Source organism: Vidua chalybeata, chromosome 4 (genome assembly GCF_026979565.1).
Source record: "Vidua chalybeata isolate OUT-0048 chromosome 4, bVidCha1 merged haplotype, whole genome shotgun sequence".
NCBI classification, from domain to species: domain Eukaryota; kingdom Metazoa; phylum Chordata; class Aves; order Passeriformes; family Viduidae; genus Vidua; species Vidua chalybeata.
Genome location: NC_071533.1, coordinates 19,690,701 through 19,718,528, shown reverse-complemented (window position 1 = coordinate 19,718,528; position 27,828 = coordinate 19,690,701). Strand labels below are relative to the sequence as shown.

Below are 27,828 nucleotides of genomic sequence, written 5' to 3'. Positions count from 1 at the left end.
GCTGCCCTAAAGTGAGCAGAGAAGGAAAGAGACCCCACAGGTCCCACTGCAATCAGCTTATACAGCAAAGCGCGATAACCTTTATCTTTGCATGCCTAACTGCTAATGCTGTTATGTGTTATTAAATTATCCAGCCCTGTTAGAATCCAACTCCAATATTTAACTCACTGACCTCAAGCAGGCAGTGTGCAATGACCTTTCCTGCTAGAAAACATTCCCCAATTTAAATGGAAAAAATTGCTTGGGTATGCAGTGTTTATGCTCAATGCTTCCACAAGGAATGTCCCAATACAGATGCAAAATCTGTATGCACCTATCTCATCATTAAGGTCTTAGTAACATCCAGATGGCTAGAAAAAACAGGATGTTCTTATCACTTTTTTTTTCTATATTCATTTATATTTTTAGTATTTAACCACAAATATCAACATCTTTGGTAAAGCCAAACATCTTTCAGTTCAATGGTTTCTAGTCTCTCTTCTACTAAACTAATTGGATGATCATCTATTTGGACATAAACACAAAATAATTCTACTGTCCTTGGCAGAGTTACTGCAGGCTCATAACAGCCTAAATTTGAGACAAAATTTTACACATTATCAGTTCTCCCAAGACCTGAGGTGTTCCAAGCAGCCCCGGGTTGACCACTGATCAACGACATCATACCTACTCTGATACTGGAAATTGTAACATGATTTCTATAGGCAATAGGCCAAGCCTGTGTTTTAAGATATCTGATACTCTATCTACATCCCAGGCTGTATATTTTTAGGCTGCAGAGATGTGTTAACTTCTGTTAAGCTTCTAGGGCTACTATCCACAACACTATTCCAATAATTTTCTAAAAAATTGTACAAACAAATCAGATCTGATATTCAGATAATTAAAAAGCTTAGGGTTGCAAATAAGATTTCAGCATAAAGCAATTTTTTAAATTCTTCCTAGCTAATATGGAAATTTGACCTTCTTAATAAGCAGCAATTAGAACCTCACATTTAAAAAAACTTCAGAATTCCTTCTCCGATCACAGGATTTAGCATTCTTGAAAGAACCTCAGCTGCCAAAAAAAGAACGAACATTCTTTGTTCCAAAGGTAAGTTTTTCAGTATAAGTAGACAGAAAACAAAGCAGAGTTATTTCTCTGAATTAAGAGAAGACTAGAAGTATAGGCCTATGTGCAACACTGCATTGCTTATACTCATATAAGCAATGCATGAATTTAGCAATCAAAAATCAGCTTAAGAACTTCACCACTTCTCAGATCAGAAAAAGCACTCAGATAACATGTTAACCAAGTGTGACCACACACAGTGCAGTAAGATACAAGAACAAAAGTAGAATTGCTGCCTACTGAGGTGACAAATAGGGTATTTAATTATACCTACTGAGATCAGTCTTTTTTTAAAAAAAATATTAGCTGCTTCACCTTTTTCCAAAAAGAAAATTCCTAACTATCAGGATGTACTATGGTAGAGAAAGCTTTACACAAAAATTGAGAGGATTTGAAAAGAACTGGAGAGCATCATTAAGAAAAAAGGAGTATTAAAACTAAGACCTAAAAAGCAAAGTGTGCTTTTATCTACAACTAACTAGTGTAGGTATAAGTTAACTTTCCAGCTGGTTACAACAAGGTGCCTCTAACAAATATTCATCCATCCTTAAGTGTCACTTGAAGTAAAAGCACAAACAGACCAACATTGAAGATAATGTGTGCTAATTATGGTGTTAGAGTCTAGCTGTCTTTTCAATTGGAAAAAAAAAAAACAAAAACACACTGTCATTTAAAGGTAATCATTTTGCTGCACACAATGATCATAAGCTGTAATTCCACGGCATTTTAGCACACTTTTAGGTACTTCACAGCACAGTGATTTATGTCCCCAGCTCTCAACTCTTGAGGGTAAAAAGAATTGCAGATACCTGGCCTAATTCGGAATGATCAAAAATTGTGCTCAATTCTGTTAAGAAGAAAATACTGATGAATGGAGTCTTTAATGCCATTTTTTTGTTTGCCAATATATCTTCCTGAATCTGCAGCAGACATTTCTCTTCAAAAACCTAATACCAGATTTAAAATTTAAAAAAGGCTGACTCATTTGAATATTAATCTCCTGCCCTTAATTCATCTGAATTTCCTCATTCTTCCCTTTCTTACTCAATCTTTTAACTCCAAGTGGGATCACTGGAAATGACACCCTGTTCTCCTTGGACAGGATGGGGCGCGATGCACCAAAAAAAGGACACTCAAACCTGCAAGAAGGAGTCCAGGCAACTAACACAGAAGGATCAGCACGAATCCAGGGCACACATCATAATCACATCTCACCAAAGACAGGGAAGCACGACACTAAAGCTATGCCTGTAATTGGCAGCTCGAGGTGAGGAGACTCTGTAGCAGTAGCAGTCCTGGTTTTGATGTATCAGTGAAAAAAGAGCACAGGAAAGAAGCACTTCAGTGCTTTTCAAGTGCTCCTCAAGTGCTCAGGAGGAACACAGGTTAACGTGCTTGGTACACATTTAAACAGATGTGTGCTGCCTCCTCTACCGCCAAAATGCAACACAAAGTCGATTGCCGTACATGGGTGTGGTCTAAAACAGTAGTTTTGGCTGCTGCAATTCAGTTAACTTACTTGGCCACTCAGTTAACTTACTATTAAGCAATTGATTAATTGCTAATTAAGCTATTAAAAAAACCAAATAGCAATTAATTTGTACACAAGTTCTCAGGTGTACGCACTATCTTACTGTGAATGCAATTCAACATGCATGGATATTGGCTTTTCCTTTTCCCTGACTTAGAGTGTGGGATGTGAAATATATTGCATTTCCTAACTCCTGTAATCTTACTCATTTTTCCATAATTCAAAGCACTTCTGTTTACCAAATTAAGACAACTTACTTCATTCACTTTAAGAGAAGCTAATTGCCAGAAGTCCAATATGCTATTTCTAATTCCATCTTCTCTGATCTTTAATTTTTTTACACATCTCCAAAATAGGGAAATGCCTACTTCATTAGACTCCTTGAGATCACTATTTGGAAAGTACCGCACAAATGCTAATCACCTCTAGTTTGAGGCACACTATAGCAGTACTAATTGTTTTCCAGTGAAAATCTTAGTGGGACTAAAATTATATATGAGGCAAGACTTCGTGGTGTATTCTCAGAGGAGAGATTCATTAAGAAATATACAGGGTGGACTCCTCCAGATAAAAGCTATCAAGAGGGAAGGACAACGAAAGGCGCCACTTTGACAATCATCTTTACAACAGGAAATAATGAGGTGTAGCAAGACACACTACTCTGCTGGCCTGGCTGTCCCCAGCCACTCCCACCCACATGTCTGCACAGTACAGTTTTTCCAACCCAGGAAAACAATAATTAATATTTGTAAAGTGCTTCTGGAAAAGTCAAGCACTGTGTAAGCACTAAAAAGTTATTACTACAGTAAGGAGATGGGAAAGGTTTTAAGTAGCTGAAAAATATATGCTCTTTGTTTTAATAAAGCATTGTTTGTTCTTATAGCAGAACAGGTATTTGTTCTTAAATTTTAAGCCACCTTTAACTAAACCACAGTTCACAGAGAAAAGTCAATTTTAGAAAAGCAAACCTATTTCTAAAATCACTACCGCAGAAATCCGGACAAAAATATTTATTCAAACTGAACATACAATTTTCACCAGGCAGTAATAAATACCTTTATCATAGAAATCATGCATGCAAAAGGATTGAAGCTTATGTAAATATGTACATTTTGAACAACATATATGCACAAACACAATGTGAGTTATGTTTGTGCAGAATTTTTTCCTGGTAAAAGAGGAGGGAAGTAATGTACACTGTCAGCTATCCATTTGACACTGCCTTTTCTCTGAAAGCCTCTGCAGGTGTCCAGCTGAACTGGTTAATTCCGAAGAGCCACAGCTGTCCAGCTGTGATGTGGAAAAAGAAGCAGCATTCAAAGTCAGCAGTTCTACTGTCATCCCCTAAAAACAGTATCAAGCTCCTAGCACACAACCTGTTCATGTACACCCAAAACATCTCTTCCTTGAGGCCAAATTTCTCCATTTCCTCCTCACAGGCCCTTTAATGCTGTCCCTCTATAGCTATACCACTCATTGTCCACACTTTTCCATAAGGGCACATTTCCATTTCTCTCACAGGCACCACCAATGTCCTGAGAATTCCTCTTTTTCTATAACCTGAGCTATGGTATTGAAGATGATCCAAACCAGTCCCGGAATTTATCCTAAGCCACAGCTGACTGGGCAGAAATAAGGACAGTCCTTGTAGCAGGGGAACACCACCAAAATCCCTCAGCCACCAAAACAATTACAACTCAACCAGAAACCAGTGCTCTCACTATCGTCTCTTGCTATGACATGGCACAACAGCAGTTTTAGCTGATGCACAAACGGCAGCCTTTAAATACACCCTTTACTTACAACATCCTAAATATCTCCAGCTCAGCTTTGCCACACATGCTGTGTATTTTGTGGTTACATCTTTTATTTCATGAGCACAGATTAAGTATTAAATAATATTTTAATGAAGACATAAATGGATGGCGCTTTACACTTCAAATCCTTAAAATGTTGAATTTCTCTCTATATCACTAGCTGTATATGTCTGCTGAGTCTTTAATTGTGTTTTGAAGAACAAGAAATCACAGACATGGAAACCACATGAGAGAAATGGCCTCAATCCAAAATGAAACCACGTATAATCCTAAACTACATAACTCAGCAGTAGTTTAATGATAGCCTGTCTAACTATATCTTACAACACTTACTCTGCAATAGTGTAGCATAAAATCAGCTCTCATATATACACATTCACACACAAACACAATACCTATATAAAGAAAGCATTATGTCTTTGCTTATACACAAGAACATCAGAAGTCCATAGTCTGCCAATAAACATACCATGTGTCCTCCATACACTTCACCCCATGAAATGCTTCCATGACAAGCTTCTGAAATATCCAGCTGCAGCAAAGTTAAGGACAATATACAGTATTCCTCAAGTACCTACATACTTTTTCAGGTTTGTATCAACGTTTGACTATAACTCTCAGCACAAAAATTTATTTCAACATATGAAGAAATAAAGAAAGAAAAAATATCATATGCTAAGTTCCTAAAAATACAGTGCATCATGGAGGAAGTAAATGAGAGAGACCTGGTTAAATTAGGATGTGTGTATGGGACAGCTCATATAAAAGACTGGTAATTTTTTTTTACCTTTCACACACTTCCATTTTCTGTGGGTTCACATTTACAGGTACCGTCTTTAGATATCTACTGGAGTCCAAGAAAATATCAATACGGTCACATGTTCATAGTAGTTTCAAGATATGTACTGACTGCATGAAACTTCTGCAACTCCAGGTCAGCACTGAATGCCCTACAGAAACACAGATTTGATACACTAAGATACAGCAAAGTTTAAATATTTCCCTCTCTAATCTCCAGATGATAATGGACTTTATTAAACAGATGCCACCCATCTTTCATTTCAGTTAGCTGAAAGAACCAATTAGAGGCACATTTTTATAATGAAAATGTGAATTTAATGTGAAGCTTTGTCTAACAACAAAGCCTAAGCAGAGCTAAGCCATGGTCTCCAAGGGCTCCTCCCAGCACAGAATGCTATGTGGGACAGGGACTGACTAACTGCATGTATCCACAGATGTAAAAGGCAAAAATCCAGCAGGTAACATGCAGAGAAGTTGCAATCACGAGTAGGAGAGAAGAAACACAAGTTTTTGGTTAGAAAAATCCATAATCAGTTTCTGAGTTAGAAAGATGCCTGATCTTTTTCCAGCATTCTCAGCAAGGCAAGGCTTTTAAGCGTACTCACACCCAACAGCATTGCAAACTGTTAGAAAACCCACTCATGCCAGCAGGAGAAGCCACCAGGAGCACTAGCCAGCCATGTGGAGCATCCAGAGGACAGTCTGTGGGCTGCACCAGGCACAGGAGACACTTCCACCTGGCCTATCACCCACAGGAGACGCAGAACAGCTGCTCAGGGATTGCACACGCAGGGCTGAACACCTCCTCTGGAGCACAGTCTAGCACACAACATAGGTAACACTTTCACAGTAGTCTGGGGGATGACATTTGCTGCCAAGGATGGAGGAAAGCACTTTTCAGGTCCTGGATCCCTCTTTACCCCAAAAACATGAGCCATCCTATCCCTCAGGCCACATCAAAGTAAATTCCTCCTAACAGATTTTAAGCCAAATTTAACTCGCTCTATTTGGCTTATAGAAAATAGCCTTCTATGAGAAAATGAGCTGTATCCATATTTATTTTTATGAGTCCCATGGAAACCAATTAAATTAATTAACCTCTCTCCATCATCTTTTCTATTAAGTCTGTCCTCATGTGTAAGAACATGAAGATGGAAGAGGCTAGATCATTTCCCTATTCTAAGTGGTAAAAAAAAAAATTAACAGAGATTAATCAGCACATACAGTGAAAACTGCTTCCATTTTAAAATATTTTTAACAGAAAATACCTGGGCTCTCCTAAAATAATTACTTTTTTAATCCATCCATCACAGAGTCTTAAAATAAAATCTACTATATGATTGTGTGCATCCCAGGAATAGTTCTATTATTCTCAGATTTTAGGGATGGAATAACCAAAATGAGCAGTTTCCAATATTCTTCCTATAAAACAGTCTACACAAATTAGTTCCTTCTGATTCCAGATTTTATAGAAGCACTTTTTGTACTTACAACTGCTATACACCGTTCTATTACAAGACCCTTGCCCTCACCTGCACTTTCACTTCCACATTTGTATTCATCAAGTTCTATTTTTTTTTTTTCCTGTTAAATCAAACAAGCAGACCTTTTTTAACCCCTCAGGGTAAAATATTTTCTGATTTTTGAATAAGCTTCCCTCATTTTCTTTAAATCCTCCATGAAAGGACATACTATTTTTCCATGTAAGACAACAAACTGACTAGTTCCAGCAACCCTAACAAAATATACAGCACAAAAAAAACCTCCTTTATTTTTGCTCAGCAGCTCCCCATGTAGAGACACGCTGTAACCTGATCCCCTGTATGACAAGGGGATTGGCGACCCACTACTTCAGTGAGTCACTGTTTTTCTAATGTAGTTTAAGAGTGACCTAAATCTTGGCTTCCTATTCATTCAATGTTTCATTTAGCTTATTAAAATGAACCCTGTACAAGTGAGTTCATCTTACTATGCAGCATAGATCACTCTGGAATTTAATTCCTCTTATTATGTATACACCAACAACCTTTTTGTTCATGTAGAATCTCAAAGTTTAAGAACTAATTTTTGAAAAGAAGTGATGCTAGTCATGATCATGGTGCTTTTCACACATCTATTAAAGGGTCAAACTGTGACACACACACTATATAAGAAAGTAAGGGAGATCAGATGTAAAACACAAATACCTCTAGAGAGAGGATTTTTTCTTCCTGTAAATAGAGTTTAGAGTCTAAAACACCATTAACTATGAGAAATCTTATGTTAATCTGAAGTCATGCTACAGAATCTGAAATTAATTCAGCTGCCAAGAAATTGCTGCCATCATTAGATACATAGAAAACAAGATCTCTCTCCCTTCTCTAGCCACCTGGGATAGTAGATTACTGAAGTCCAAAAAATGGAAAGATCATCATCATTCCCTTAGCACACAGAATAAGATTGTCAGCTCATGCAATTTGCATTACCTTGGGCACTGCAGACATAACCAGCTCTCACAGAGACTTCTAGTTCTACATTTCTACACTTTTAAACGCTTTTGAGGGTGTGTTGTGAAGCCAGAACTTGGATCTGGTGCAGCCATTCCTATGATGCAGCCAGGCCAGATGTCCATCTCATGCACATGCAAAATCTTATCCTAAGGAAGAAGGTAAGATACCAATCCCCCCCAGAATATTCTCCTTCCATTTTCATGCCACAATTTCTGCATATTTGGTAACACTCACTGGACTTCACATCAACTTGTTCTGCATTCCCTTTAGAACACACATGCTTTTAACCTTCAACACACATTTTGGCATGAAGCTTCAAGTTTACACACCTACCTGCATGAAGAGCATGTTAAATTAATTTTTTAACTGGCTACAGCTACTTTCATTTGCCACAGCCAGTGACAAACAATAAAGAAAAACAATATATTTTAAGCATAAAAAAAACCTTACCAATACCATTTTTCACACTACAATTGATCTAGAGAATGCATACATTGCGGAGGCAAAAATCTTTAAAACTTCATCATTATTTCATCATGTTTTCTAAGAGCACTCTCTCCTCCCATCAAGTTGTGTAATTCCAATTAAGCCCAGTCTTTTCTCTGAAAGCCACAACTTTGTTATAACAGATTTCAGTCGTCAAATTAAAATCTTTTAGGTCTCCATGCCTAACTGTGCCCAAGCAGTAACACCAACAATTTCATATATTGAACTAATACTTCATTTCATTATAGCCTAAGGGGTGGAAATAACAGCATACCTGAAACCTCTATCATGAACCAAAAAGATTAGAAAGAAAAATCCAAAGATTCAGGAATTGCTGAAATGGTGCTTTAAATACACTTTAAATATTTAAAATATTTTGCTGAATTATTCATTGAATGTTTAAAAATACAGGGATTAGCTCTCAAATTTGGTATCTGTCTTTTACTTTCTTCTCCATCACTTGCTTGGTCTGTACTTTCTCGGGAAGAGTCCTGAATCCCCACTAGCAGTCTGAATTACTTCTGGATTTAGGGAGAGTTTAACCGAGCTTTTCAGTAATAATAGCATTTTCTCAAAATCCAGGGTGGTTGTTACTAGCTTTAATAACATCATGTTTTTTACACTCAGTACATTATCAAAATGTGATTTAGATGAATGAAATACTTTAGCATGAACAACATTGTTGTAAATAGTGCACCCTCCTCAGCTCTCCCAAAGACATCAGTCTGCTCCTCCACACAGTCACAAGAAATCCTATTGCTTTCGACTACTCTAACTCATGCACACCTGCAGGAAAGCTATTGTCCTGCTAGCAGTACATGCTGTGTAACCCCTCTTTCTGTGGTTTCAAATCTAGGCAGATCTCCCCAAGAGACAGAAACAGTCAAGTGTGAGATCAGGACAAAGGAGGAGTCTGATCCAGAGCGCACCCAAAGGGTACAGTCATTTTCATGGCAGGGATCTGGAGATGCACTCAGCTGACAAGGGGATGCAGTGTGAAACCATTCCACAAGCACGAAAATCCCAAGGATGAAGGAGCAGGAAAGCACACTGCTCCTCTTGCTAGAACAGACCCACAAGATCTCCTCCTTGTGATAACTCCGTTACAAGCTGTTGTGAAGTGGTACACGATAAAAAGAAGGTCCCAAATCCAAAGCTACTAGGCTAAACAGCTGAGGCATAGGATATGAGGATCTGCATTGTCCTGGTAAAACAGAAGACCCACATGCTGCTCCATTTGAACAGAGTCCAAAAGAGTGACAGAAGGTAGAAACAGCCTAAGAGGCTGCTAGCCTCACAGGGGAGGCTGTCTAGCCTCTCACAATACCTCCTTACAGTGAACGAAGGGTGAGCACCAGGACAGATGGCAGAAACTTTAAAGCCTACCAGCGGCCTTTTTCTCCTTTTAATCAGATGTAACTGTAGAGATGAGCACAACACAACAAGCAGTTTGAGGATTACACTGAAATTCATCTCTGCATGTATCTACTCCTAGGCAAATAAACAAATACAAGATATATTCTGTTTCATCTCCAGCCAGGTTACGATTTCAGTTTCCATCAAACCTGACCTCCTCAGCAAATGCCACTCCACTGGCAATCCCTCAGGGCATTATAGGGACAACGTGAGGCATGCAAACACTCTATTGTAGTGTTGAGGAATATACCTGGAAAAGGTAGCTCAGCTTGCCAGCTGCAGGTTGAGCTCTGCATGGAAACCCAGACAAGAGGCCGTGAACGGCCAACCCTTGGGATAACAAAGAGCATGAAGATGCGTGACACCAGCCAGCTGGATGAAGACTGAGAGGGTGGCAGGAGCCGAAGATTCAGGAAGAAAAAATAACTCCTGAAATAATTTTACCTGTACATATCCCAGTGATTACTGTCTTTCCCTTAATACCACGAACATATGCAGAATATTACTTTGTTCACTTATATAGACTTCACTAAGAGCATACTTTGAGATAGGATTGTAGGACAGGGAATAAAGAGAATCACATTTTGTTCATAATAGCTTTTGACTTGGGAATGCAGAAGACATCGACACAGCATATTCTGGCTAATTTACTTTGATATGTGAAGATTAACTCCAGGGAAATAAAAATAATACATTCAAGGATTCTTTCTACCACCCCTGTAATTGTTTCTATTGTCACAGATTTATTAAATCCCTCTGGTAAACCCCTAAGTATCACAAGCTGCTGTATTCAAGATAATAAAGTAGCCCATGAAATAACTTTCCTCAATAGCCATCATTCATAATAGATAAATTACAGAAGGTCTTTTTAACACACACATACAATAACCAAAGCTCAACTGAAGTACAACCAGCACTGACCGAAGCACAACAGGAGCAAAGGCAAAACTATCACAGTGCCAAAGGAAGAATCCCAGCTTAAAAAAGGATGGCTCACCCCTTGAGTCACTTTGCTGTACCCTGCATACCAGTTTATCTCAGCTGAAATTGTCATTCCCATAAACAGGCGCATTTTTTGCACACAAGCTCAGCAAGCATTTTTTACTGGAATGCAGCAATACCTGCCTGACAGAGCAAACCAAGCTCATTTTATATCCAAACATGACTTGAATATTCACAGTACTGCCTTGCCCAAACTGTTTTCCAAAATAAACACATGAGGAGGGGTTTGATGTTGTTACTGTGCCAAACACACAGTATCATTATTTTTCACAGTCACTCTCTTCAACATTTTTTCTCTATGTTCTTCACCATAATTTGTGCTCAGGTACAGTTCAGAAAAGTAATACGCTTTCCAAATCTTAGCATTAAGACTAAAGTACTGAAACATAATATACCATTAAGTTTCTCTTGACACAAAGACTCCCTTGCTTTATTTCTAAGCTCATTTTCTACTAGAGCAACAAACCACTCAAAACGCTTCAGTAGGAATGCACTCTATTTGAATACAAATATTTGGATTTTGCATTCACAGCTAATTGCTAAGTGTTTTGCTACTGCACAGAAAAGCATATGCCTCTGAAGTTTGTCCTACTTCCCTGTGTTTACCAAACCTCCTCAAACCAGAGGTACCAGAGAGAAGCTGAATGGCAACAGAGCATACATAAATTACTGGTTTCCCACCTTCAGCTGAGCATCTGTAACTGGGATCTTTCCTCAGTTATTACATTATGGCCAGCCAGCCCAATACACACTTAACTAAGTAGGCACAGTTTCAGTCTGTTCTTTCAAGCACTCAGGCTAGTTCAAAGCAAAACCAATTCAACTGTGCCTTCTTCACAGCAGGGTTTGTTTGGGCTTTCCATTCTTTTCTGACACCACAGAACAAAAAGAAGTCTGGCCTTCTTTGCTCCTGCAATAGATGTGCTGAGTGTCAATGTGAACACACCAATTAAAAAAAACACAATACATTATATCTTTCCAGTCAAAAGCTGAATTAAATAGAAGGTCCATGGCTGCAATATGCTTGCTTGAGGACTTAGGTAAGTAATAAAAAGAGAAGCACATCTTCAGGTGTTGCAAATGGATACAACAGAAGGGCTTAAACAAATCAATTCTCATCAAGCAGGCGTCAGTCCAAAATCAGTCCAACATCTCGAATAAGTACTCCACCCCACACTTTCAAAAAAGGTTATATAAAATAACCCAGGGGAAGGGAGGAAGACCAATTAAAAAAAAAAGTCCCAAACGAACAACTTAAGAAGGGCACTCAGATTTTTTTTTTTTTTCCCCTCTCATATGCCATTATGAATGCCAGACTTAATAAGGCCTATTTACCTACAGATTTGCATGTTGTGGTTGGTTCATTTCAATGTCTGAGAAGCTGCCAGCATCTGGGACACACACAAGACTCCTCTCCTAGGTGGACTCTGATACTGATCATAAAATTCAGCCTTTCTCTCAGCCAGAGAACTTACACGAGTGTCTCTCCTCCAATTTCTCCAAACTTAGTAAAACTTGAATTAATTTTTAAGACTTCCAAACTTTTGTCAAACATTGCCGTAAGCAACCAAGATGTTCAAAAACATCTGGTGCAGCTTGTGCAGTAGGATCCTTGGATGGTAGGATAAACAAGTATTGTTTCCATAGAAAATCAGGATAAGTTGTTTTCTCTGTAATGTACTTTCATTTTTTGTCCAACCAGCATGATTTACCAAAGTTTTGCAAGCTTCATTTTTAACTTACTAGGATACAAAACCAGTTTCAAGAGGAACAGAGGAGAACCAACAATATACGGAGAAAAGGTGCTAGAGGCACTGTAGATCAAAAGCTATTGCATTTTCTGCCTACTCCATTCTTCTTTCACTGCCATCAGCAGCCACTGTTCAGCCTAATAAATACAAACAGGAGCTCCAAGCAATACCTGCTTTGAGCTCCACTGAAGGAAGCTGTAACAGTAGCTGAGCATCTAGACCCACAAGTGTACATTTGACAACAGCTTTAAATTCCTTTCTTATTTATTACAAAAAAAAACTTCTGTAGATTTCATATAGTTACAGGTTTTATTATCTAAATTAGAAAGAAATAGTGATTTCTAAAAACCTACTAATAAAAAACCTAGGCAACAAAAGGAATTTAAATCCCCCCCCCCCTTTTTTTTTCAACTGAAGGGGGTGGGCATTTTCATTGTCATTCCAAGCCTTCCAAAAATCCTTTACTTGAAACAGTTGTTTAATTTCTCATAGTTCCTCACCTACAGCTCTCATGCCTCTCTCAAGCTGCTCTATGTCATGTCAAGTCTTTATTTTAACACTACAAACTCTTTATGAAAAGGATTTAGTCTATATTTAGAAAATGCTGCAGAAGATATAGCACTGTGTAAGTGTTTTACAGTTTCTCTGGTGTTCAACTTCAGCATTTTGGAAGTCACATGCATTGTCCTATGCAAACTATAAGAATCATTACTGTGATTAGGGAATTGCTTATTTTATACATACATTTTCCCCCCTTAACTGTTCTCAAAGCATACAGAATCACAATGAAACATTCACAATGCAAGATGATCAAAATTCAAATGAAAGCATGAGAAAATAAACAGTAACCTAAAACTTTCACACCCTTTTCCAACAGTAACTTCTTGCTTACCTTCTTCAATAGACAGTATCAACCTAAGGCCCTCTCAAATCAAGGCTACAAATAATGTGGGTATTGCAATATATAGCTTGGAGAAGCATCTTGCCCACAACAAAATGAACTACTTAAAACCAGGATAAGTAGCATTTTTTTTGCTTTTGTTATTTTCTGCCTACCCCTGCCCCCTATTTGCATATCTGAGAGTGGATTTCTGTTTCGATTTTACTGTTTCTAAAGCAATAAATGAAAGAAGTCCTTTTTTTTCTGAACCATTCACTATTCCATATTAAAAAAAAAAGCATAGCTTTCAACTGAAACCACCACTGCTGACCTCCTTTCACTCAAAACATTTATTTTATATATACACACAAACACAAACATGTATACAGTATTTACCCCAGAAAATTTAGCGCCACAGTACCTTGTACCCCTGTAAGCAACTCACAGGATGGGTTAGTTAAAAACTTCATTCAAGTCATATTAACACCCTAGTCTTCTTCACCTGCTAACAGCCTGAAATTGAAACTATTATAGGTAAAAATGATACATGTCTCTTGACAAAGAACATTCAGATGCATAAATTATTAGGCCTTTAGCTAAGCCATGTAAGGTGGTTATTTGCATGTTCTTAGCTCATGCCAAATACTAAATGAAAAGAGCTAACTAGCAAAACAAACTATTAAAAATAGACACAAGTGCTGCAGCACTGCAGACCTGACAAGTGTAAAACTGCCTTGTAGCTCCTGGCTCTAATTTCTGCCTGTTACAAGATCAATCTGTAACAAAACCTTTCATTAACAGACAATTGGACATTGCTCCCTTATTAAGGGCCATGAGCAACTACTAAAAACTGGTGTGAAATTTGCTGAGATGCTGCCACGGACAGACACCAACGCTGTAATTGACCAAGATCAGGATGTTGGGATGAGGATTTAAAGACAATAAAGATTACCTCGCAGCTCATGTGACTAATCCCTAAATTTCTTCTAACACCGGTTTTGTGGTTGAGTAGAGTAAAGGCAGAGAGCTGGGAGAAGAGAACTGCTGATTTTCCCTTCATTCCCCCCCACCTCTCCTCTGTGACTTTTTCTTCCCCATGTCCCAGACTTTGCTAGCTATAAAATAAAGATTAGCAGGTAAAAAGAAGCCACTTGTGGTGTCAGCTCTCATCACCTGGCAAACTAATTTCTTCAAATTTCTATTATTTCCTCCTTATCTACTCCATATGCATGTTTTTCGCAACTCTCCAGCCAATATTATTTTGAAACAGTTTTCCTAAATCTTACATTCTTCTTTCTACTTTCCTATCATTCATCTATTTCTGAAAATTTTAAATTTAGGCCATCATTTTAACTACCCTGGTCTTTTGAATCTCTGCTCCAGCTGGACTTCATAAAAACTCTAAATGCCTTGTGTCGTCCCCTTGCATCATCACCATTAGTATAGAATAGGTACCTGCAGGTACAAAGCAGTTTATTTTCAGACACTGAACTTATTCACATTTATTGTATTTGCAGTCTTAAACATTCTAAAATTCCTATTATTTTGGACTTACTTATAAGAAACATTGTTAAAACCTAATTTTTAGAAGTACTAAGAATTTAATGATGTAACAAAAACCACCAAAACAGTACAAGATCAGTAACTTTTGAAAATCAGTCCTTGAAAAAAACAAATGTTGTACAAAGCAAACAGACACACAGTAAAATATTATTTAAGGGTACAATCAAGCCCTCATTAAAACCAGTAGCAGTTTTGCCACTGGGCTATGGGGCCAACATTTCTCCCTGAGCTCAGAGCCACTACATTGAAAAAATGGGTTCAAAACCATAACAAATTAGGATTTCTGTATGTCCTACTCACAGGGTAACCTCTGTACTAACTAGCTACAAAACACTACATATTCACAGGATTGAAAATTTAAATTCATGTACAACAAAACCATTTTATTTTGCTATTCACAGAGATGGCAGAGCCTGCTATCACCTTCCGCATACTACATCTACTTTTACATAGGGAAACAGCAAAACCAGAAGAGAATAGGAGACCCCTTATATAGCTTTCCCAGCCCAGGATCCCTGGCAGTTTATTGACCCCTAACAGAAGAAATCTACTGGAATCTTCAAAGGCTGCCTCTGGAAGACATGTAGAAGGTGTGCCTTCACTTGCTGGGTGGGCTTTTGTCCAAAATAGCCAAGTAGTCATGCAACAAGGAAAGGTTCTGGAACATAAACCCCAGGAGGAGAGGCTGAGGGTTCTACAGGCTGGAGAAAATGACTCTCAAGGGTGGTCTTATCACTCTCCACAACTACCTGAAAGGAGGCTGTGGCTGAGGCACCCCAAGGCTGCGGGTCAGCCTCTTCTCCCAGGCAACTGTCAGGAGGACAAAGGGAGACATCTCATCTGAACTTCCCTTGGTGCAGCTTCAGGCTATCAGGAAAAACTTCCTCACTGGAAGAGTGGTTAAGCACTGGAACAGTCTGCCCAGGAAAGTGGTGGAGTCACAGCCCCTATAGTATTAAAAAAATGAGACACAGCACTTTGTGATATGATTTAGTGGGCACATTGGTATTTGATAAAAGGTTGGACATCTTGATCTTGGAGGTAATTTCCAACCTTAATGAACCTATTATTTTATTATACCACAAATGTTTGTGCTTCCACATGCAAATTGAACCTAACGTATGTTACATGACATCAACTTGGACATACCATGTCCTGCAGATGCTGGGTGACGCAACTTAAAACATACTCAGTTTAAGAATCAAGAAATCTTAAAAGCTTAACATGTCACTTCAAGCACAATTGATACCTTACACTCACAGCTGAAGGCATGATCTGCACTCAAGGTATTTGAGAGGTTTCAATGAATGTGAAAGAATGTATATCATCTTGCAGCATTCCTTTACTTGAAATAAATATGGAGAAAGCCACATCATTTTCCCTATTGCCATTTTCTCCCACTCACCTCCCTTTAGCAAAATCAAGAGAAAAAAAATGAATATATTATTGCAGAATTAGCTTTCCAAGGCAGTTTATTAATAATTTCTGAATACTCAAAATGAAATTAGCTTCTTAGCATTTTCTTCCTTCCAATATATACACTGCATTCTTATTTAAAGCTTCTGTGTTAATAATGAAATAAATATTCTTGCACAGAATAAAGAAATAAGTTTGATGCCAGCTAATAAAAAAAATGAAAGGCAATCTATTCTTGGCAGGAGTGTTACTCTATTTCCATTGCCTCTGTGCCACAACACGTTCAGTTGGTCATCAAGAATCTAGCCAGCATATTTTAAAGTCATAAAACCTGTCAAAACAGTTACCAAGGCTCCTATTCAAATCAGGAGCAATTCTGCCACTGGCCAAAACTTCAAGAACAGATGGTAAAACTTTGTTCTTCTCCTCTCTCCTCACCAGTCATTTAGTTAAAAAATTAAGACCAATCACGTTAAATTAATAAATAAATGAGGCAGGATAGTTCTGAAATATAGCCCCACCAATTGGCACTGCATTAAACTAAAGCTAGAAGACACTGTAAAATTTGGAATTAGTACCTAGCACACAGAACAAAATACAAAGCACAGACTGCTGGTACATTTAGATATTGGCAGAGGAGGCAGAGACTGCCACTGCCACCTGAGTACAGCATACTTCTCTCTGACCACATTTTGAAGGTACTGGGTGACTCCATCTTTCTTGCAGTGTGAGATTTGGCTGGCATGGCACAAAGTGACAGTTTAACATCATTGGGAGGTTACATCTGAACAGATGTCATTGCTTCTTAGGTAAATTATAAGGTTTGGACTATGCCACAAGCAATACACAGATGAGAAATCTGTTGAATACTTCTGTACTCTTACCCAAATCCCACTGTCCTATACAAAATCAGTACATCACTTAGAGATGTTATTTTCTTATTAAAATGTTTAAAGAGATCACATAAAAATGGCACATCAAACTAGGATCAGTAAAGGGGCCCAAAAATAAGCATGAAATAAGCAAAAAAGTTACAGCTGGATATGCCCTAGACCAGACAATATACTTTCAGAAGCAATGATTTGCACTACTTAAATTTATAAACAAGTGTTTTTAAAAGCTTTGTACCAGTCTGACACAACTGGTTCTTTGGAAAACAGCTGTGATCCTCAGAAGCATTACTGACTGAGCCAGATCTCAAATTCCTGATATGCTAGAGCATTATAAAAAATTAAGTGGTATTTCCTTAAATAATGTAAAAGCATCATTACATTCTACAAGTGCAGAACTGCTTTCTCTCCAACTTAACAACAACAACAAAAAAAAAAAAATCCAGGAAAAGCTCTTCTGCCTGGACTGAAAAAAATCACCTGATAATAATTAGTCTTTATTGATAAAATGCTGCATAACTTTACACACAATCCTGTAATTGGATCTGTAACAAGTTTCCACATCTATGCCAAGTTATCAAACAAACTATATAAATGCAGTTAATCCATTAAGATAAGACTGTGGGACTTGGGATGCATATTCCAGTTCAACTGTCTTTATCATAAATCAGCTGTGTGACTTCAATACATCACTGCTTCAATGTCCCAAGTATGAGGAAAAGAACTACACATCCATACCTCACCACTCATGTGGGCCTTCATAGCAATAATCTGGGCAAAAACATAGCAGCACCATGCATAGGCAACAAAATGTTTGGATACAAAACCATCATCACTCAGGTCTGGTAATCCCTCTCAACAGTGGTTTTTTTTCACTTTTAGGTTTTAGTTTTTGCGCAGAATTACAAAACACACGCAACAAAACTACAGTGCACATTTAATAAAAATCTTGTTTCTTCCACATCTACTTTTACTTATTGCCTGCCTGTAGCTTCCTTTCCCTTACTATAAAACAACTATCCTCTATAGGACAGTCACATTTCAGGTAAAGGCAGCAGACTCCATAGAAAGTATTATTACTACTACTATTATTATTAGCATTTCACTGCCATGCAATAGACAAATGATACTACAGCCTTCAGTCATGGAGTGAGTTTTTATTATCTAACCAACACACCCCACTATGTAAGTGCAGTGAGAACAAGTCTAGAAGCAGCAAGTAAAAGTAACCACATATTTAACTAGCAAACAGCTGTATAGAGGTTTAATACTGATGCCTGTAAAATATACAGCTGCATCTTCCATACTCTTAAAGTTACAGGCCCTTGCTAAAGCACAGGAATATATATGAAATCTTACCAGTACAAATGAAAATATGCATTTTAGATACTTGCAAGTTCTGTTATTTTACATGCTGTCTCACACAGCCAGTACACTGAACAGCTAAAATCTAATACAAAAGCATATTTACTTTATCAAGGTAACCCAGTTTACTGTCACTGACAAACAAAGACAATATTGAGAAAAACCTGAACAACCTGCAGTCATTTTTCAGGAAACAAACCCAGCCCCTCTTTACCATTATTTATGTGTGTATTTCCTTTTGTTTCCCTCCCTCCCACCTGATGATGAGCCCCTCCAATTGCAGCAAAACTGTTCTCAAGGGGAAGACCTGAGGCACTGAATCTTACAACAGAGAGCAACTTCTTAGAAGAAGATAGACAATATAGTTCAGTTCCTCACCACAACAAGCTGGTAGCTATTTAATTTGACTAAGTGTTCATAGGGTTTCCTTTCCATTGATATGTTCACTAACACATGAATGTTATTTCATGTTGTGCTTTAGTAGCATCAATCAACATCAGAAAAACCACAGTGCAACATTCACTTCTTCCCTTGCCTCAATGGAGGGTAAATACAGAGCCTCCTTTTATTAGGAGGCCTCAAATTACAGTGAAAACAATCCAATTAAACACCATGAAAGTATCATAGTTCTAGAATATGGAAATAGATTTATGATTTTTAAAAACTATCACAGAATTTAATTTTACAAAAGGCTTTTCTCAGTAACTTACTTTTATCTCTGTAATTCCCAATATCATAAAAAGCATACAGTGGCCATTATTCTTTCTAGTACTCCAGATGGGCTAATCCAATAAAGCCATAGTATCTTCCACGAACTTTCATGGAAGAGTGGCAATTTTTCCCAGTGGAGCAACTTCTCTACATCTCTCTTTCGGTTTATGAAACACTCAGGCAAAAAAAGCTCCAAAACACTGCCAAATCTAACCTCTTCAATGTCAACTTCAGAGGCTCACATGACATCACATTTGAGTCAAAAAGGAGAGATCCAACCACACGTAGCTTATGCAGCACAAGAGATCTTGCTCTCACACAACCACATGCACAGACTTGAGGATACAAGGTGCTTCTCCAGCATCTTCTGTGACTAATAGACTTAAAAACCAAGCATTAACTCATGTAAGTCAGACATGGTACATGCCCTATGTGCTGTTCCAGGTCATCCTTCCCGTACAGCTCCCCATACACCTGGTGCCCTACTCAGGCCTGCACCAAGCTCTCCAGAAGGCAGGCCTCAATCAAGCCACCAGGTACTCCAAGAAGTCCCAGCAAGGATTAGATCCAGGGTTACAAGACTTCACTACTGAACTAAATTCTCTCACCAAACTATGGCAGAAAGCTGCTGCACTTAGTTTCCTTCCAAGCCAAACTGGGGAAGTTAATCTTACTACAGGGACCACTGCACTCCAGACACAAAGAGGTAAAGGAACCTCAGTTGGCAGAAAATACCCCTGGCTTCTATGTCTCACTTTCAGCAGATCCTGGACAGTTGTGTATTATTACCTTCTCCTGAGACAGTACTGCCTGTTTATGGGATATTGCTCTCTAGGATGCAAGAGATGAATAATGTCTCAGTCATCATCACGGTGTCTCTAAGAGGACTTTCCAAGACTAGTTCTTCCTCTGGGTTATTCCAGGTCTGAGTCAGACCTTCCCATTCACATTTCCAAGAAAACATTCTTGAAGTATTTTTTAGTGTTTCTGTAATAATTCCCTTTCTTACAGCAGCCTCAAAAATCAGAGCTAAAGGAAGCTACTCCAGAGATGATCACTAATGCCAAAAAAACCCAAAATGAACTACTAGTACTTCCAGCTAAAATACAATTGTTACCATCCTTTATACCAACTGCGTTTGTAGTACAGGAACACATACAATGAAGAGCTGTAAAGAGGACAAGAACCCACTTGAATGATTAGGTACAATGTCTTTGCTATCTCAGCTTTTTCAGTTCATTAATATTTCACTTTTATATATTCCTCAGCTGCTTTTACAACATGTTCCTTTCTCTCCTTCTTAAGTATGAGCAAGGAGAATTGTTTGAAGTAACTAGCAGACCTTGCCTCACAACCCCACCTCTGTGCCCCCTGAGAGTTTAACACTTCAAGTGCAATATATGCTAGATAGAAAAACACATCCACCATAGAAAGGGATAAGAGAATACTCTGAGTCTCCTTTCTAGTTACATTCAACTACAAAGGTGTGCAATAAGAAAATAAAGCATACCGCAGTTTGTCTATACCAAGACACTTACTGCCGTCTATCCCAGAGGAGAAACAGAGACATAAAGCTGGGAGGGAGGGGGAATCCCTTCTCTGTGGAAGAGAAAAATAACCCCGGTCCTTTGCAAGACAATTTGCAGCAATATCCCTTCCTTGCCAAAAGTCAAAGACAACCTCTTTAGCTAGGAGGAGCAAAACAAAAACTGTCTAGAGGAGATAAAGGATTTCCATGAACCTCTTCCATATAAGCGCTACCATCACCATGTGCTCCACTTTTTAAGCTTGCCATGCGATTTTGGAAAGCACATACAGCATCCTCCATCTCCTGCCTCCAAATCCATGGCAAAGGTCACACATGACCGCCAGTGGCCGGGCCCAACCCATTCCCATTTCTGAAACCACTTCTTATCGTTTTCACTGGTTAATTGCAGCTTGCTTAACACACACACACGGAGGGAAAGGCGTGGAAACGGAAAGAAGAAACGCCAAAAAATAAACAAAAAAAGGATGGGATTTCTTCCCTGTCACCTGCAGCAGCGAGGTCGGAGCGACGGCCAGCGGGTCGCCGGGCACTGGCTGCCCCGTCGTGCCCCCCGCAGGCCGGGCCCGACGAGCCCCGCGATGCCCCCAGGCGGCACCGCGGCCCCGCCGGCGCTGCCTCTGCCCCGGGCGACACCTGCGGCCGCCCCGCCACAAAGCCGCCGGTGCCGCTGTCCCTGCGCCGCCCGCCTTCGCAAATCCCCGGCGCTGCCGGAGCGCGGCTGCCGGGGATCAGCGCGGAGCTGCGGCACCAGCAGCCCCGATCCTCCGCCGCCCCCACCGCCGCAGCCGCGACGCGGGTCGGCGCAGGGCGCCCGGCGGCCGCCGCCCCGCGGGCGGGGAAGACGAGGCCAAGGCAGGGGGGCCGCCCGCGCCCCGGGGCGACACCCGCCGGATCGCCTCAGCACCTGCCGAGTGGGGCGATCCGGTCCCGCCGCCCCGGGGCACCCGCACCCTGGGGCGCCCCGCGGCCTGGCCCAGCTCTGCCCGGCGATACCGCCCGGCAGGGACGCGTTACCTGGCCGGGCTCCTCCAGCGCCCGACGCGCTCGCCGTTTGCCGGCGGGGGCTGGGACCCTCCTGGCAGCGCGGCGCAGCACCGCCCCCGCCCCGCTGGGTCGCTGGTCCGCTGCGTCGCCCCGGCGCGGGGAGAATAATCCGTGCGGAGCGGCGGTGCCCCGGTCTGTCAGTCCGTCCGCTCGCCCGTCATGTTGCGGCCGGTGTGTGTGTGCGTGTGTGTGCGCGGCGGGCGGGGAGGAGGGAGGGCGGCAGGAGAGGAGGGAGGGATGCGGGGGCGGTCCGGGGCGGCGCTCCGCGCGTGTGCCGGTGCGGGGCGCGTGTTCCCGCGGCGCGGAGCGGGGCTACCTCGGTCTCTGCGTGTCTGTGAGTGTCTCTGTCTGTGTGTGTGTGCAAGGGATGATGAGCGTGTACTCTGTGCGGGTGGGCTGGCTGTGTTTGCGCTTCCTCGTGTCTGTCCGTGTGTCCCCGGGCGGAGCAGCTCCCCCGGCCTTCTCGGGCAAGAGGCGAGCACAGGAGAGGAGAAAGTCCGAATTCTCCCCGGGAGGAACTCCGCTCCCTCCGGTGTGTTTACACTCACCATCTGCTCAGGGATTTATACGTATTTTTATCTTTCCCGAAGGGCAGCAGAGTCCTCTGATTTCACGTCCTCGTCCTCTTTTCCAGAGACGTCTTTCATAATTATTTCCCAGTTGCTCCGTGGCCATCCCGGTGCATTGCTGGTCCTAGGGAGGGAATAAGGAAACGACGTTTATGAAGCAGCACCACACCAAGGACAGATCTCAGCCGCATCGGTCTAGGAGCAGGAATGATTTCCCTGGAATATCGGGTGAGGGTAGAGGTCAAATACATGGCGTTTAGATGTAATGAATTAAGTTCTTTATTCAATTCAGAAGAATAAAGCAAAGAAATAGCTGTCTTCTCTGTGACTAATACTTAAGGAATATGACTGAGTTTTCATACCCTGGTTTTTTTGCCAATTTATACAGGATCTCTGCTTTATCACCCACCAAAATGAACTACCTTGCCTCATTAAGAGCAATTGAGTAAAATGAGTGATGACTCAAAAGTGACAGGCTGCAGATACATGCCCTGTCCTCTCATACCAAAAAATAATATGCATAAAACTCCTTGCACTGAAGAAACACATGGACTTTGCAGACTTCAGTCTAAACAGGAATAAAGGGTGTTCATTCTGTAACATTAATGCTTATGCTGCAACTGCAGCCTAAAGAACTTTCAACTATTAGGCCACAGAAAAATGCAGATCCAGAAAGGAGTCAAAGAGTTTTGAAGAATTTTGAGTAAAACAATTTTGACAAAATACAGGTACAATTTAATAGCAACAATGAGGTTCCAGTGAAATTCTGAGTAAGAATTCTGTGAGAGTGCAGAGGTCAGTGTCATACTTTGTATGAATGTAACAACAAACTGAATGCTTATGTCTTCACAAAACTAAACTTTCAAACAAGTGAGTTCACCATACCTAATTATATTTAAATACAACTGTCTATCTGTTCAACATGTTCACAAGATTGCTCAATGAGATGCAATAACCAAATTTCAAGGTGTTTCTTTTTCTTCTTGGGCCAAATAATAAACCTAAACCAGACAAAATATTGTACAATCACAGAAGAAAGTTTGGTATATGCAGCACATAGCAGCACTGCAAAAAAATGCTATGTGGAGAGAAACATTTTTAGTAGCCGGTCATCTGCATTTAAAAGGCAAAAGATCTCATGTGACACAGCCCCAAGAGTGTTCATTATTGAAAGTACCTACCTTCACAATGTGGGAATTTCAAACGAGGGTATACAGTAACCAGATGACTTTACTGAGAGGTGGTTCACAACCTGCAAAGTATTTAAGCAACTGCATGGGCGTGAAGATGATGGTATTTGTCACAACTAAAATTATGGGCCTACTTAGCCACTTTGTTAGGCTGAGTCAGCCTTGACAGTAAAGGCAGAGGAATCCATGTTTTGCTGAATCAGGCATTTCCTAAGAGACTTGCATGATTTTTGAGCTCCATCTCCCTACCCTCCTTCATCCTTGTATTCAGCAGAAGATTCACAGAGCCTCCTAATGATTCGCTCTCTGGTTTCTATCAGTTTTCTTTCCTGCCATTGCCCTGAAAGGGCAAAAAAGCCCCTGTCATTAATCAGAATTTTCAGACACACTCACAAGTGATGGTTCCAGTGAAGCTGTCAAGGCTTTGATTAGTCCAATGACACAGACAGACAACAGAGACAGCACCTAGAGGTTGTGCAGCAAAATGGCACCTTTTCCAAATTCTAGGGTTGAACATGTATCCCTGTGAGACCTTCTTGAAGGTCTCAGCCTTTGACCAAACAGGCATCTCTTTATTCTCAAGAGAAGTCTTGAGGCACAGAGAAGCATTAGTCTATCTTATTCAATCAACCAGACATGCAGTAGTTATCTGCCTAACTGCATGAATTTTGGGTCTGGCCAGAACTATAAACAGTCCTTGGGGGTAAAACAGATTAATTTCTGTTTTACAGGAGCATTTTATGACCCTGAAAGGAATCAGTTTTGGAGGACTGGCACGCTGGAGGAGCTAAGTAAGCCAAGCAGTGACTCATGACCACAGGTGGGGAGAACAACCTTTCCTTGCACTAGGGTACACGGAGACATCTTGGGAGGTCTAGGGGATGTATGGATTTCACTAAATGTTTTTCTCTTACAGTACTATTTGAGCTAGGTTGGCATTAGGGGTGTTGTCATACCACAGTGAGCATGCAGCACTCTGGTCAGGTTCTGATTTACCTTACCACCAGGGGAGAGGACAAAGGAGGCCTCCTATACCAAATTGCTTCTACTCTCCTTTCAAGAGACATCCTTTCAGTGAAGCATTGTCACACTAATCAATATCTATTAGTTTTGCATTGTATATGATCATATCCACTTAGACCTTTGGAGCAAGGATTAATCAAGTGACCTTCCCCTTGCTGTATAGCTCCATGTATGTGTAATGTACTGAATAAATACTACAACCAGTCAGTTTGTTAAAAGCTATTAATTTTATCATGCTAAAACTGAAACCTCAAAGGGGGTTGAAGTCCACTCTAGTTAATCATTAAAAAAATAATAATCTGCAGTTTTTTATTTAAGATTCATGCATTTTGTTCCCCCCCTTTTAAACAGGCTGTAAATTGATTTATATTCTGTCTCTTGGCTCCCTCAGCACCAATGGCAAAAATGACACTACTTTCTGGAACTATAACCACCTTCACTACTGAAGCCAGAAAGAATAATTACAACTAGAAATACAGAATTCTATTCATTCAAAAGATAAATGCCCCTTACACTTCAAAATTCAGTTTAGTAAATTGAACAAAGAAAGGTTATTTCACTCCCAGTGGTGAGATAACTTTTATATTTGATGAAAAATCTCCAGTTTGGCACTAAAAAAGGATCAATCCCCATACCTGTACTTTTCTCTTTGTTTAGTCTGTTAGAATAGCTCATCTATTTTGGTTTTACTATTTCCTTTCAAACAGTTAATGCAGATGTTATCATTGCTCATTGTTGGAAATTGTGATGACAATGAATGTATAACTAACACAGAAGAGCACCAAAAGATTTCTCTTTAACAAACCAGCTTTGTGAATATATTTTTCTGGTTAATATGATTCCAAACACTGTCAATATGCAAGTTGTTTGCTTTACCGTTATCAGTATAATCAAAAGCGTAAAAACCTTATCAGCTCTGAAATTCACATAAATTAGATTAGTGGTGAAGTTTGTTTACATGCCCATAGAGAAACATGCCATAACTGGAGAATGAAGTTTTGTTTATTTAGTTCAGTGTTTCACTGGCAAAACTGCCTTGGTAAAGAAAAAAATGCTTCTAACTCAGAGGCGTATTTCCCCAGTAAAATCTGTGCACACTGGCTGAGGATCTAATCCTGAAGTAGGCGAGCAAACTTCTGGTTCTCCATTGTAATCCCCAAAGCTCCACACAGATCACAGAATCACAGAATAATGATGTTGGAAGAGACCTCTAAGATCATCAAGTCCAACCTATGCCCTAACACCTCGACTAGACTATAGCACCAAGTGCCATGTCCAGTCTTTTTTTAAACACACCCAGAGATGGTGATTCAACCACTTCCCTGGGAAGACAATTTTCCCAATATCCAACCTGTACCTTCCCTGACGTAGTTTGAGCCTGTGTCCTCTTGAGCCTGTTCTATCAGTTGCTGCCCAGTGGAAGAGACCGACCCCCACCTGTCTACAACCTCCCTTCAGGAAGTTGTAGAGAGCAGTAAGGTCACCTCTAAGCCTCCTCTTCTCCAGGCTAAACAACTCCAACTCCTTCAAACATTCCTCATAGGGCTTGTGTTCCAAGCCCCTCACCAGCCTTGTTGCCTCCTCTGGATGCGCTCAAGCATCTCAATGTCCTTCTTAAACTGAGGGGCCCAGAACTGGACACAGCACTCAAGATGCGGTCTCACCAGCGCCGAGTACGGGGGAAGAATCAGCTCCCTGCTCCTGCTGGTCACACAATTCCTATTGTGTGATACATAAACCTAAAGGACTCCAAAGGACTTGAGCATTGTATTTTCACAAGCAGCAGCTAATAAAAGCCTCCAATGGCTGCCTTTTATGTTTCCATGCCTTTTTATTTGAACAACGGAAGTCTGCGTGAATGCGGTTTTCTTTTTCATTCTGAACTCTTCCACTTGGAGGATCTCCATGATAAAATATTTTGGTTCTGCAGGCTAACAGGGTTTATTTGTAAATTATCTGTTCATCTTTGTAATCTTACTTAAATTGTGGAAATATTCTGGTTTGTCTAGGGATTTTTTTACAGGTTATTTTTTATAGCATTTACATGTTTGGCAAAATTGAAGTTGACAAGCCTTCTTTCCAGCCTTGTTATTTATCCATTGTACAAAACAGGAAAAGGAAGGAAATCTGCTGAAAGGGAAAATTGTATTTCTATTTGTAATAGATTGAGTGCTAGCATTGAAAACATAGTCTAAGCATGGTATTCTGTACCAGAAAATATGTGCTGCATTTTATGGTATCTGTGACTCCAATACATCATCACAGCAGGAACTTTCTTCAGTACCAGTGAACCTGGGGGGGCTGAGCAAATTCTGCATTTAAGTCTTATTAATTCAGTTTGCCTTGGGCCAAAATAGCACCTCAAGTTGTTCAGTTAGCATGGAATTATTAAAGTTTTCCTTGTGTTTAGTGAGCAGCAACTTCTCTGTTTGCAGACAAAAGACCAGAGACAAGACCAAAAAAAAAGACATGAACAGCATCTGAGATTACGCAGAGGAATGTTGAATATCCATCTGTAAACATTAATACACCAAAACATATAAAGTGCACACATATATTATGTAGAACAACACCTAAAAGACCAGTTACTGGAAAGGCTTCCAGCACAGATGGGCTTCAGGGTCCTTAGTCTATTATTGCGGCTGATACAGGTACTCTACACCACAGGATTTTCTCAGTACCATTGACCCATGCAGAGCAAAGCCAGCTTTCCAGCACTACCTTCCCAAATTCTCCTTTTCACTTCTACAGCTGTACGTTTAACTTGTCCTCTGAAATACTCATATTCTTCCTGTGCCTATCAACAGATACAGACTTCACAAATTAAAAAACATTTGTTTATCTAATTCTTCAGACTGGTAAATTAAAAAATGAAATTGTTTCCTAGTAAGAACAAAGCCTTCAAATATTGGTCAAAGAATTAGTGCCAAAATTAGAAGAACATGTCATGAATTCTATTCTGTTCACTGGCTTGTATGATCAATAACCAGCATCTTGGCAACACACAGAAAAATGTCTAAGCTCATTCAGTTACTGATGGTCTTCCACACAGCTTTTCAGCTTGGTGTTCAGGAATAGGAATCTACCTAAAAACAGACTAGAAATAAATACACAATAAGTTCTGGATTCTACCATGCAGTGGTCACACTGGCAAGAGTTTGGAAAGCTGAACTTCGATGGTCACCATTGCTTTTTCAGGGAGGCAAAGGATTTAAGTCTTTGCA

The 27,828-nt window shown here is 40.1% G+C and overlaps 1 protein-coding gene and 1 long non-coding RNA gene across 6 annotated transcripts in view; one reads left to right on the top strand and one right to left on the bottom strand.

The window, feature by feature from the left end:
* Nucleotides 1–21,868, bottom strand: part of CCSER1 (coiled-coil serine rich protein 1) — a 603,186-nt gene extending 581,318 nt beyond the window's left edge. For all 5 annotated transcript variants that reach the window (XM_053941467.1, XM_053941468.1, XM_053941472.1 and 2 more), the window contains exon 1: nucleotides 21,793–21,868. The gene's annotated coding sequence lies outside the window, so the exon portion shown is untranslated. The remainder of the gene's footprint in view (nucleotides 1–21,792) is intronic.
* Nucleotides 21,869–21,905: 37 nt separating this feature from the next.
* Nucleotides 21,906–24,782, top strand: LOC128787383 (uncharacterized). Its single transcript, XR_008430709.1, has 3 exons — nucleotides 21,906–21,993; nucleotides 22,457–22,619; nucleotides 24,313–24,782. It is a non-coding gene; the product is annotated as an uncharacterized LOC128787383 (long non-coding RNA).
* The last annotated feature ends 3,046 nt before the right edge of the window (nucleotides 24,783–27,828 follow it).